This window comes from Herpailurus yagouaroundi, unplaced genomic scaffold (genome assembly GCF_014898765.1).
Source record: "Herpailurus yagouaroundi ecotype Mexico unplaced genomic scaffold, PumYag 216, whole genome shotgun sequence".
Classification (NCBI taxonomy): Eukaryota; Metazoa; Chordata; class Mammalia; order Carnivora; family Felidae; genus Herpailurus; species Herpailurus yagouaroundi.
Genome location: NW_024412447.1, coordinates 9,663,213 through 9,677,420, shown reverse-complemented (window position 1 = coordinate 9,677,420; position 14,208 = coordinate 9,663,213). Strand labels below are relative to the sequence as shown.

At 40.0% G+C, this 14,208-nt stretch overlaps 1 protein-coding gene across 2 annotated transcripts in view; it reads right to left on the bottom strand.

Moving 5' to 3' along the window:
• The window catches only part of POM121C (POM121 transmembrane nucleoporin C), a 52,294-nt gene that overhangs the window by 34,706 nt on the left and 3,380 nt on the right, over positions 1–14,208 (bottom strand). The window contains exon 2 of one of the 2 annotated variants that reach the window (XM_040456106.1): positions 10,092–10,228. The exons of the other annotated variant lie outside the window; for it this stretch is intronic. The gene's annotated coding sequence lies outside the window, so the exon portion shown is untranslated. The remainder of the gene's footprint in view (positions 1–10,091; positions 10,229–14,208) is intronic. 2 annotated transcript variants of the gene reach the window in all.

The following is a 14,208-nucleotide window of genomic DNA, read 5'->3' as shown; positions in this document are numbered from 1 at the left end:
AAGTAATTGTAAATCTGTGTTATTGGCCACACCATATATAGTGATGTAATTTGTGACAACAATAATGGGTGGCAGAGCTGTATAGAAGCAGAATTTTTGTGTGCTTAAGTTGTTATCAATTCAAACTAGACTGTTATACATTGAAGATGATGAATGTAATTCCATGGTGACCACAAAGAAAATATTTTTAAAATACCTGCAAAAAGAAATGAGAGGGAATCAAAGTGGTTCACTATAAAAAAAAGTAACTAAATACAAAAGAAGGCAGTAATGGGAAAAAATGAAGAACAAAAAAAAAAAAGTATAACACATACAGGAAACAAATAGGAAAAAGGAAAAGAAAGCCTTCCTTATGAGTCACTGCTTTAAATATAAATAAAAAATCTCAGTCAAAAGGCAGTTTGGCAGAATGGAGAAAAAACATGATCCAACTAGGTGCTGTCTTCAAAAGACTCACATTAGATGCAAAGATACAAATAGGTTGAGAATCAAAGATTGGAAAGGAAAGATATTTCATGCTAACAGTAACCAAGAGAGACCTGGGAGTTGCAACCACACTAATTCCACACAAAAAAGACTAAGAAACTATTATAAGACAAAGAGACCTTATCTACTGATAAAAGGACCAGTTTTATTAAGAAGATACAACAATTATAAACATACATGCAACAAAAACATAGTGCCTTGAATTATAGGATGCAAAAAATTGAAGGAATTGAAGGAAGAAATAGACCGTTCTACAGTAACAGTCAATGTACTACTTTCAATGGATAGACTATCTACACAGAAGCTCAACAGGGAACTAGAGCACCTGAACAATACTATAAAACAACTACAGTGTACCCAACAACAGCAGAATACATATCCTTCTTAAATACACATGGAATATTTTCCAGGATATGGCATAAGTTAGACTACAAACTAAGTCTCCATAAATTTTAAAAGATTTTAATACAATGTATCTTCTCTGACCACAAAGGAACACAGGTAGAAATCAATAACAGAAGGAAAATTGAAAAAATGCACAAGTTGGTGGAAATTAAACTCTTAAACAATTAACACTCTTGAACAATGGGTCAAAGAAGAAATCACAAGGGAAATTTAAAAAGACAAATTCAAATGAAAAGATAACATAATTAAATCTTTGGGATGCTATGAGGGCAGTGTTCATAAGGAAATGTATAGTTGTAAATGCCTACATTTTAAAATCAGGAAAGATTTCAAATCAATAACCTAACTTTATACTATGGGGAACTAGAAAAAAAAAGCAAACTATGTGCAAAGCTATCAGAAGGAAATAATGATGACTAGAATGGAGATTAATGTACAGAATAGAAAACAACAGACAATCAATAAAAACCAAAAAGTTGGTTCTTTGGAAATATCAACAAAATGTGCAAACCTATAGACAGGCTGACAAAAAAAGAAGACACAAATATCTAAAATCGGAAATGAAAGTGGGAACACTACCAACCTTATGGAAACGAAAAAGGATTATAAGAGAATACTATGAATAACTGTACACCAACAAATGAGATAGTCTAAATGAAATGGACAAATTCCTAGTAATATGCAAATTATCTAAACTGACTAAAGATGCAGCAGAAATCTCAATAGACCTAAAATAAGTAAAAAGACTGAATCAATAACCAAAAACCTCCCAACAAATAAAGACAAGAACCAGATGGCTTCACTGGTGAATTCTACCAGATACTTAAAGAACTACCAATGGGGTGCCTAGGTGGCTCAGTCGGTTAGGCGTCCTACTCTTGATTTTACCTCAGGTCATGATCTCATGGTTCATGAGCTTGAGCCCTTCATTGGGCTCCACGCTGACAGTGTGGAGACTGCTTCGGATTTTCCCTCTAACCTCTCTCTGTGCCCTTCTCCTGCGTGCGTTCTGTCTCTCAAAATACAATAAACTTTTTAAAAAAATTACCACCAACTATTCTCAAATTCTTCCAAAAAACAGAAGACGAGGAACACTTTGCGAGTCATTCTAGAGGGCAGATACCAAAACCAGATAAAGACATCACAGGAAAACTATAGACCAATATCTTTTATGAAGATAGATGCTACCATATGTGTTAACTAACTAGAATTTAAATAAAAACTTGGAAAAAAAAAAAGAGATGCAAAACTCCTGAACAAAATACCAGCAAACCGAATCTGGCATATAAAAAGTATTAAATATCATGACCAGGTAGGATTTATCCTAAGGATGTATGGCTGGTTCAATATATGAAAATCAGTGTAATACACCACATTCATAGAATAAAGGAAAAACACATACTCATCTCCATTAATGTAGAAAAGGCATTCGACAAAATCCAACATCTTGTCATGATAAAGCAGAAATAGAAAATTCTTCAAGGTGACAAAAGGTATTTATGAAAACTTTACATTTAATAGCATATTCAGTGATGAAAGACTGAAAGCATCCATAAAATAAAGAACAAGGATGCAGCCTTTAGCCACTGCTATTCAACAATGAACTGGAAGTTCTAACCAGAGATACTAGACTAGAAAAAGAAATAAGACACCCACATTCCAAAGGAAGAAATAACACCATCTCTATTTGTAGATGACACAATCCTATACAGAAAATCCCAAAGAATTCACAAAAGAGTCACTAGAGCTAATAAAATCAACAAAGTTGTAGAATATAAGATCTCACAAAAATCAATTGTGTTAAATTTTGTTTGTATACATCAGCAATAAATAATAAAAAAAAAACTGGGGAAATAATTCCATTTACAGTAAAATCTAAGATACTAAAATACCTAGGAATAAATTTTACCAAAGATTTGCATACTGAAAACTAAAAAATATTGCTGAAAGAAATTAAAGAAGACCTAAACTAATAGAAAGACACCCCTATTGATTGGAACACTTATTGTTAAGATGGCAATCCTACCCAAAGCAATCTACAGATTCAATGCAATCCCTATCCGAATTTCAGTAGCTTTTTTTTTTTTTTTTTTTTTTTTTGCTTTTTTTGCAGAAATAGAGTCAATCCTCAAATTCCTAAGGAACTGCAAGGGTTCCAAATATGCAAAACAATACTGAAAAGAAATCAATTCTAAATATGAAAGCTAAAACCATAAAGTTTCTAAAAGAAAACAAAGGGGTAAATTCTTCATGACACTGGCTTTCATACCAAAAGCATTACAACAAAAGAAGAACTAAACTGGGCTTCAACAAGATAAACAAACAAACAAAAAACCCTGTGCATCAAAGAGGATTATCAAGAATGTGCAAAGCCGGTCCACAGAATGGGAGAAAATATTTGCAGATCAGGTACTTGATCAGAGTTTAACATCCAGAATATACAGCAAATCTCTGCAAGTCAACAACAACAAAAGGAATAGTGCAATTAAAAAATAAGCAAAGGACTCATACAGATATTTCTCCAAAGATACACAAATGGCCAACAAGGACATGAAATCAGTACCATTAGTCATAAGGGAAATGTAAATGAAAACACAATGAGATACCATTTCACACCTACTAAGATGACTATAATAAATAATAATAATAATAGGAAAGTAAGTGTTGGTGAGGATATAGAGAAATTAGAACCCTCAAATACTGCTGTGGAAGACAGTTTAGCAGTTCCTCAAAAACATACAAAACAGAACTGCCATATATCCCAGTAATCTCACTTCTGGGTGTATGTCCAAAGGAAATGAAATCATGACCTTGAAGAGAGCTGTTTCTGCATGTTCATTCCCTGCAGCATTCTTTAGAATAACCAAGCCATGGAAATAACCCAAGTGTCCATCTACAGGTGACTGCATAAAGACAATGTGGTATGGACATGGAAGGAAATATTATTCAGCCATGAAAAGAAAGAAATCCTGCTTTTAGTGACAACATGGCTAGATCTTGAGGGAATTATGCTAAGTGAAATAAGTCAGAGACAGTTATATGTGGAATCTAAAAAAATCAAACTCATAGAGAGACACCTGGGTGGCTCAGTTGGTTGAGCGTCTGACTCTTGATTTTCAGCTCAGGTCAAGAGCTCATACTTCATGGGCTCGAGCCCCGCACTGGGCTCTGTGATGACAATACAGAGCTTGCTTGAGATTCTTTCCCTGCCTCTCCACTGCCTGCACTCTCTCTCTCAAAATAAATAAACAAACATAGAAAAATAAATATTAAAAAATCAAACCCCAGAGAATAGAATGGTCATTGCCAGGGCCCGGAAGGTGAGGAAAATGGGGAGATGTTGGTCAGAGCTTTCAGCCGTAAGATGAACAAGTTCTGGTGATCTAGTGTATATTATGATGACTATAATTAACAATACTGTATTGTATACTTGAAATTTGTTAAGACATATTATCACCACACATACACACAAATGGTAATTATGTGAGGGAATGGAGGTATTAACTAACTTTATCGTAATCATTTTACAATATATACATGTTTCAAATCATCAATTTGTACACCTTGAACTTTGTCAATATGTCAATGATATCTCAATAAATCTTGGAAAAACAATAACAATGTATTGAGGGGCTTGTATCATGAGTAATAGTAGAATACATAATAACAATAGCACAAGGGGCCATAAAGGTAGGGATGAAAGTATAATATTAAAAAGTTTTTAAGATGGGGAGACAGGGGAAAAAAGGTTTTTAAGCCATATATATGATGTGTCCACCTATTACTTGTAGGCTCTGATGAGTTAAAGATGAATACTAAAACCTTTAAAGTATCACTAAAGTAGCAAAACAAAGAGTTAAGCTAACAAGTCAACAAAGGAGACAATGGAATAACAAAAAGTACTGGATTAATCCAAAAGAATGCAGAACTGAGAGGGAAACAGGAACAAAGAGCAAATCCCAGACAGCAAGAGGATAAAAGCAAACCTAAAATGTCAATAATTACATTAAAGTTAACGGTAGAAGCACTCCAATGAAAAGGCAGAGGATCCAGTCAGTAAAAAGCAATGGACAAAATTCAACACCCATTTATGATGAAGTAAAAATATTTCCCAGTGAGCTAGAGAAAAAAAGGAACTTCTTCAACCTAATAAAGGACATGTTAGAAAGCCTACAGCGAATGAGCTGTACACTTAATTAAGCCTACACTTAACGAGGAAAGACTGGGACAAGTTAAGGATGTCCACTCTCATCAGTTCTATTCAACATTACCAGGGCAATCAAGGCAAGAAAAAGAACGCAATGACATGCAAATTGGACAGGAAGAAGCAAAGGTGTTCCTTATTTGCAGAGAAAGTGATTTGTGTTCAAAGAAAATCCTACCCAATCTACAAAAGACCTGCTAGAGCTAATGAGTGAACTGAGCAAAAATACATGAAAACAGTGTCAATATATAAAAATCAATTTTAGCAATAATTAAAATTTTATACTTAAAAATACAATACCAATTATAATAGCATAGAAACTTGAAAAACAGCAATAAATTTAACAAAATATGTACAAGACCTCTATACTAAAACATCACACAAATCTGCAAAGTGTTTTTGAGAGAAATTTAAGAAGATCTAAACAAATGGAGAGATATATGTTCATGTGTTAGAAGATTCAATATTGCTAAGATAGCCACTATCTTCATGTTGAACTATCGATTTGGTGCAATACCAATGAAAATCCCAGTAGGTTTTTTTTCTTGTATAAATGGACTGATTATTTATTTTTGAGAAAGCGAGAGGCAGAGTGCAAGCGGGGGAGGTGCAGAGAGAGAGGGAGACACAGAATCCAAAGCAGGCTCCAGGCTCTGAGCTGTCAGCACAGAGCCCAAGGCGGGGCTCAAACTCACGAAACATGAGATCATGACCTCAGCCAAAGACGCTTAACTGAGCCACCCAGGCGCCCCATGGACTAACTGATTTAAGATATATATGGAGGGGCCCCTTGGTGGCTTGGTCGGTTAAGCGTCCGACTTCGGCTCAGATCATGATCTCACGGTTCGTGGGTTCGGGCTCCATGTCGGGCTCTGTGCTGACAGCTCAGAGCCTGGAGCCTGCTTTGGATTCAGTGTCACCCTCTCTCTGCCCCTTCCCCTCTCACACTCTGTCTCTCTCTGTCTCTCGAAAAATGAATGAATAAAAATTTAAAAAATAAATAAAATAAAATATATATGGATATGCAAAAGAACCCAGGATAGCCAAATCAATTTTGACAAAAGAAATAACAATAACAAAGTTGGAGGACTTGCACTACCTGACTTCAAGACTATAGTAAAAGTCATAGCAATCAAGGCAGTATGTTATTGGCATAAACACAGACATATTGATTACTGGAACAGAACAGAGAATCCAGGAAAAAGACTAATATATATGTAGTCAACTGATGTTCAATATAGGCACCATTGTAATTCAAAGGGGAAGATGCTAGGACATTGGACCTATTAGTTACGTATTACTGCATAGCTTCCCACCATTTACTGGCTTAAATCAACAAACATTTCTTATCTTACAGTTTCTGTGAGTCAGGAATTTGAGAGTGGCTTAGCTAGGTGGTTCTGGCTCAGAATCTTCCAGGAGGTGGGCATCAAGACATCAGTGAGGGCTGCAGTCATATGGAGGCTCAACTAGTGCTGTAGAATTTGCTTTCAAGACAGCTCACTCACTTAGCATTTAGAGAAGGCCTCAGTTCCTTGCCAGCCATTGGCAGAAGGCCTAGTTCTTCACCATGTGGACCTCTCCATAATGACATCTGGCTTCCCGCAGGGTGAATCATCAAGGAGAGAGAGCAAGGGGGAAGCCAAAATGCCTTTTATGCCTTAATCTTGGGTCACATAACATCATTTCTATCACATTCTACTCATTAAGATCAAGTCATTAAGTACAGTCCACACCTAAGAGAAGAGAATTGGGTTCTATCTTTTGAAGACAGGAGTATCATAGAATTTGTAAACATATTATAAAATGCCCACACAAGATACCCATATGGGAAAAATTAATCTCAACCCCTACCTCACACCATACACAAAAATTAATTGAAAATGGATCAGAGAGGGGCACCTGGATGCCTCAGTTGGTAGAGCATATGACTCTTGATCTTGGGGTCATGAGTTCGAGCCCCACATGGATGTAGAAATTAGTTAAAAATGGATCAGAAAATTTAACAAAGGGTAAAACTATAAAACTTACAGAAGGAAACATAGGAGATAATCTTTGTGACCTTGGGACAGGCCAAGATTTCTCAGTGTGCAAAAAGCACTTCCCATTAAAAATAATTCAGTGTTGTACACATAGTATATGGATAAATGTCAAAAACAATGGTAAGTGGAAAAGCAAAGTGGCATAACGATGCATGCAAAGTTAAAGGATGCTAAACAATAATATACCTAATATGAACACCTACATATATATTAAGAACACAACTGCATGCATGGGAAGAAAACACAAAACTTCAACATTATGTTCACTTCCGGACAGGAAGAGAAAGAAGAGAATGGCATCCAGTTGGCCTACGCAAAGGAATTTCGATTGTACCTATAATGTATTGTTATTTTTCAAGATTTGAAACATGGCAAAATATGAACATTTGGTACATCTGGGTGATAGATGAATGAGGTATTCATTATATCGTCCTCTGTACATTTCTGAGATTTGAAATACTTCATACTAAAAAAAACATTTTTAAAGGATCTAGGGGATTTGGCAATGGGAGTTACTGGTGAACCCAACTGGAAACATCCCCATTTTTATTATTTATACTATTATTTATATTGGGATCAGCAAACTATGGCCTGCAAGCAGGCCACCTGTTTCTGTAAATAAAATTTCACTAAAACAGAGACACGCTCATTAGGTTATGTATTGTCTATGGCTGCTTTCCTACCACAACAGCAGAGTTGAGTAGGACAGAGACCATATGGCCTCTACGCCCAAAATATTAACTACCTGGCCCTGATTTCTATCATCTGCAGTGCTTGGTTTAATGTCTTAAACACAGGAGGCTCTTGAGAAATGTGCTGGCATTCATAAACAGTGCACGTTGTTTAGTCTGTTCAGGAAATCTTAGTGGAGCTCCTACTAAATGCCAGATAATGTCGTAGGCCCCGATTATCGTCAGCAAGACAGAACTGGCCCCTACACTCTAATTTCTTTGTTCCGAGATCCAGGTTGCCTGGGAGTGGAATATAGTAGGATTTTACTACTTCCCTACTTACAGTAGGATTGCGCTACTTCCCACTAGAGGGCAGGCTGAAGCTTTTTCATAATGGCTGTTAACCCCACAGTCTATACTACCTGTGACCAGCCCTGAAGGACAAAATACCACATAACCTAAGGTTCGTATTTATTCTCTCAAGACTGTCACTGACAAAATTATGAAATGGGTCAAGTTTGTCTCTGGAACTCCTAGCCTCCTATCTCTTCACCTTTTCTCCCCTTGTCCCTGCAGTGGTGATGTGAACCTTTACAGGCACCACCTGTCAAGTAAAAAAAAAACCAGGTGGCAGAAACAATCAAGTACGTCTCACACCAATAGATGAGTCAGGGTGGGGAGGGAGAGGAGATGCCTGGGGAGGGAGGGACTAACACGTTAAGCACAGAACCACAGGCCAGAAGCTACCCTGGAAGCAGAAACACATGTGTGCCTGCTTGCACATACAGACACCAACGTGTCTACCCACATCAAAAGAAGAAACACATAGCTCCTATTCATTAATTCATTATTTATTGTGCACCCGCCACCTTCTTTGTGCCACACAAGATACAGCAATGACCACTACAGACACAGTACCGGCCCTCAAGGAGCATACATTAAACCAAAAGAAATGCACCGAAAAGTACAGAAGTAGAAAAGAAAAGGATTGCTTCAGTTACTAATAGTGTAAGAAACCAACAGAATATGTAGTGGTTATTAAACACTCATTTTACGATCCTCAGGGATTCTGTGATTCCAGGGGACTGGCTTGTTTCTGCTCTACCATGTCTGGGAACTCAGCTAGGAAGACTCAAAGGCTAGGGGTGGCTGACGGTAGGGGGCTGGAATCATCTAGAGGTATCGCAGCTCACATACTAGAGGCTGGTGCCGGCCATCAGCCGGGACCTCTGCTGAACCGTGGGCCGTTACAGCTACATGCTTCTTCTGCCTGTTGTCTCTCCCTATTGGTTAGTTTGAGCTTCCTCAGAGTGCGGCAGCTTGGCCGTACTCCTGGTGAGCACTCCTGGCGAGAAAGGTAGACGTACGTGGCATTTTGATGATCTAGCCTGAGAAGTACCACGCATCACTTCTGTCCTCCTGTATTTGGTCAAGGCAATCTCAAAGATGTGCACAGGTTCTAGGGGAAGAGACGTACTGCCACCATCATGTGACGGGAACAGCAGTAAGGTTATATGGTAAGAAGAGCACGCGGGGTGGGAGATCTGGTAAGAAGAGCAGGTGGGGTGCTGTATCTTGTGTGGCACAAAGTAATATCTGTATTCTGGGGCAGAATACAATCTGCCCCAGGCTGTCGTGACAGCATAGGATGGGCAGTGGGGGCACAACTTAGCCGAAGAGGTCAGCCAGCAAAGGCCTCAGTGAGGAAGTCTTGTCCTAGGCAGAGGGGGTCAGGGGCTAAGAGGAGCCTGGGGAAGAGTTTCAGGTGGAGGAATGTGAGAGGCTGCAGTCCAAAGAGAGGCTGTGATGAAAGCAGAGGCAGGAAAAAGTGGTGCAGAAGGAAGATACACAGGGGAGATTCCGAGGCCTCTGGGCCAGGCCCTCTGTGCTGCCCCTGATATTAGCAGCAGCCTCCAGGCAGCAGTGTCCTAGGAAAAGAGAAGCTCGAGAGGACAGCAGCAGACCGGTGACAGTGCAGGGAAAGCTGCCCGGTTTAGCTGCCATCCCACACCAGAGGCCCTCACATGGAAGATAAAATGGAATCTGGCCAAGTTGTATCCAGACAAAGCAATGGAAATCTGGAGAAACGGCTCTGCCTCTAACAGATGCTCGAGGCAGCTAAAAATGGAGACCGCACAGGTGTATCAGCAGCAGTGGCTACGGGGAGATCCAGCACGTCTGCAGTAAAATCTCAAGTTGCTATCACTTAGGCATCTGCTACCCCGTACTCCTTGCCTTCATCCTCCATTCAGATCAGTGACTCAGTGGGTCTCTTTTTCTCACCTTCTACTTGGGACTGAATGCGTGTACGGCTGCTGGTCTTGTCTGCAGAGTCAGATCCATGAAGTTTGTCTTTCAAATGGTTACTGTGTATCACTGTGCAAGTATTAATACTTTCCATCAGGCAAAATTATAAATATCTGTATGCAAATGATAAGAGATAAAACCAGAATCATAACCTCGTAAATTAGGTTAGAGTCTGTCTTGTGTGCCTCTCTAAGCATACAATTTCAATCCACCTGAAGACATGACACAGATTATGTGGACACTAAACTACCTGCCACAATGATGTATGCTTCTGCATGAAATGCCTTTACTCACATGGGGAAAACCTACTTATGTTCTAAGATTCAACCTGAGCATCACCACCTCTGTGAACCCTTCCTCAACCTGAAACATATGGCCACGCTTGCCCTGGGGTCCCCGTTCTATCTAGTACAGACTAATTTCATTGCATTTATTTTTTTAACGTTTAGTTTTGAGAGACACAGAGAGACGGGATGTGAGCAGGGGAGGGGCAGAGAGAGAGGGAGACACAGAAACTGAAGCCGGCTCCGGGCTCCAGGTCAGGCTCTGAGCTATCAGCACAGAGCCTGACACAGGGCTCAAACTCATGAACCGTGAGATCGTGACCAGAGTGCAAGTCGGATGCTTAATCAACTGAACCACCCAGGCACCCCTCACTGCATTTATTTACTTTACTTTATTGTGCACATTCACATATATACTATTTGTCTGTCTTTGGCTGCACAACATTGTGAGCGCTCAATAAATGTCTGCAGACGGTTGGAGGAGTGAAAATTTCATCTTCAAACTGAAGCTAACAAGAATCCGACTCCCCTACTTCAGTGGGAGAGCACAGACACTTTGGGTTGTCTTTTACTTGAAGCGGAGACTATGCCAAAATTGAAGGGTGTAACAGCCACCGACCACCATGTAATGACTGCTTCCCCCAGGCCAGCTGCTGTTCTAAGTGCTTGACACGTATTATCCACCTATTCCTCCTGCCAGTCCTACTACTGCGAGTCCAGCAAAGGGTGACAAGGCTGAGGCTGGCCACCTGGAGAACAGGGACCAAATGGATGGACGAAATGAGGGGAGAGATCTGGAGAGGTCCCATGGGCCAGGGTCCAAAGGCAGAGGGGCTGGAGAGTGGAGTTCTGCACACTGTGGACTGGGGTCGGGTTTTCACTGCCTGCCACAGCATGGGGCCACGAGACGTCACCCCCACACAACACGGATAGGAATTTTCATCACACGGCAGCAAATGTATCACTGCTAAAATGAGGAGTAACACTCTAAAACTTATGAAGAAAACAATTAAAAACGCCTGATGTTGTTCCTGGCCCCACAGAAGAAGGAGTAAGGACATTCCATCACATTCCTTTTGCTAATTACAACCGAAACTCCTGTTTAAGATACATGAGGCAACTATCAAAAAACCTCTTGAAAGGTGGAAAAAAGAAGGCCAACTGGCTAGGGACTTGAGAGGAGACCCAGTGGTGAGTTCCCTGGGTGGTCTGTCTCTTTTGCCTTCTCTCTATCTTGGCTCTGGTGACAGAGCAGTCTGCAACCAGAATACGCCAACAGGTCCTGGCCCCACCCCCGCAAGCCCAAACACAAAAGTGCCAAGAAAAGCCCACTCTCTCCAGCCAAATGACCAGGAAGAGGGTAGTTCTGCAGGACGGTACCCTTTTGACTACAGCCACCCTACTCCAGGCAAACACTGGGAAAGAATCCATACCTTTCCCCTCCCATCAGGTACTGCAGAGACTGTGGGAGGAAGCCCTGTAGACCAGGCCCACTTTGCACCAACAAAGCAGAGGTAGAGCCTCTCCCCTCCCCACCAGGCACTGAGGAGACTGGGGAGGAGCCCCATCATGCACCACCTGCACTAACTGAATAATACTAAAAAAGCTGGCACCCCCTCCCCTCTCAAGTAGACAGTGAGGATCTAGAAAAAGGGATTCTTTAAATATGGGTATGAAGTAATGGGCATGCCTCCCTAAGCAGCCCATGTGTGAAACCCACCAGCATCAACACAGCAAAAGCTCTGAAGCTCTGAGAACTGAACTACAATGTGGAATACTCTGAGGGTTCAAACCGGCCTCTGGGTAGCACACTAGTGGGGCAGGCCAAAACAGCTCTGCAAAGGTTCTGAAAAACAAAGTTACCTTCAAACCAGAGGCTACATAGAGGGACCAGAATGTGCATTTTGAATATAAACATACTGACTAACTGCTAACATAGAAGATTTACATAGGAACTAGAGCCTCAAAACAGAAGATTCAAAACGCCCAGGATAAAATACAAAATTACCTACTCCTCATACTAAGAACCAGGAAAAACAACTCCAATGAGAAAAGAAAACCAACAGATGCCAACATTAAGGTGACAAGATGATGGATTTATTAAATAAGGATTTTAGAGCAGCTATCACAAAAATGTTCCCAGAAGTAATTATGAACACTCTTGAAAGATACCAGAAAATAGCAAGCCTCATAAAAGTAAAATATCTTAAGGCCCAAATAGAAATTTCAGAATGAAAAATTCACAGGATGTGCTTAATACAAAATGAAGATTTAACAGAGGAAAGAATCAGTGAACCTGAAGATACATCAGTAGAAATGATCCAATCTGAACAACAGAGACAAAACAGAAAAAAATGAACAAGTGTCTACAGGAAAATAACAAAAGATCTTACTGATTTTATTGGAGTTCTAGAAAGAGAGGAAAGAGTGAAGGACACAAAAATACTTGAAGAGAGGCATGTGGGTGGCTCAGTTGGTTAAGCATCTGACTCTTGATTCTGGCTCATGTCATGACATAATGGTCATGAGATCAAGCCTCTGTGCTAGGTTTAGAGCCTGCTTGGGATTCTCTCTCCCCCTCTTCCTCTGCCCCTCCTCGGCTTGTGCATGTGCATGCATGCTTTCTCACTCTCTCTCATAAATAAACAAACAAATAAATAAAACTTGAGGGGTGTCTGGGTGGCTCGGTCAATTAAGCATCGGACTTAAGCTCAGATCATGACCTCACGGCTCATGGGTTTGAGCCCTGTGTCGGGCTCTGTGCTGATAGCTCAGAGCCTGGAGCCTGCTTCAGATTCTGTGTCTCCCTCTCTCTCTGCCCTTCCCCTGTGCACGCTCTCTCTCTCTCTCTCAAAAAAATAAATAAACATTAAAAAAAAGTTAAAAAAATATATGCTAATTTGGATGGAAATTTAAAAAAATTAAAAGAAAAGAAAAAAAGTTAAAAAAATACTTGAAATAATGGCTGGAAATATCCCAAATTTGGCAAAGGACATAAACCTATCAATTCAAGAATCTGAGCAAACCGTAAAAGGATAAACCCAAATAAATCAACACCCAGACACATCATAATCAAATGTCTGAAAATTAAAGATAAAGAAAAAAACCTTGACAGGGGAAAATACTACCTACAGGGGAAGAACAATGCAAAGGAATAACAATTTCTCATCAGAAATCATGAGGAGAGAAGGAAGTGGCAAATATTTTTAAAGTGCTGAAAGAAAAGAACTGAAAAGCCATTATTCTATATCCAGGGAGAATATCTTCCAGGAACAAAGGGGAAATAAAGACATTATGAAATAAAGGAAAATGAAATGATCTGCCACCATCAGATTGGCTCCAAAACAAGTGATCAAGGGGGGGTGGATGGCAAGCTCCATCAGAAGAGTGTGCAACTCTTGGGGCGCCTGGGTGGCTCAGTTGGTTAAGCGACCGACTTCGGTTCAGGTCATGATCTTACAGTTTGTGAGTTCGAGCCCCGCATCGGGCTCTGTGCTGACAGCTCAGAGCCTGGAGCCTACTTCAGATTCTATGTCTCCCCCTGTCTCTACCCCTCCCTTGCTCACGCTCTGTGTCTGTCTGTCAATAATAAATAAACGTTAAAAATAATTTTTTTTAAATAAAAAAAAGAAGAGCGTGCGACTCTTGATCCCAGGGTTGTTAGTTCGAGCCTCACGTTGGGTGTAGAGATTACTTAAAAATAAAATCTTTTTTTTTTTTTTTAAAGTCATCAAGGGAAACTTCTTTTTTTTTTTTTTTTAATTTTTTTTTTCAACGTTTTTATTTATTTTTGGGACAGAGAGAGACAG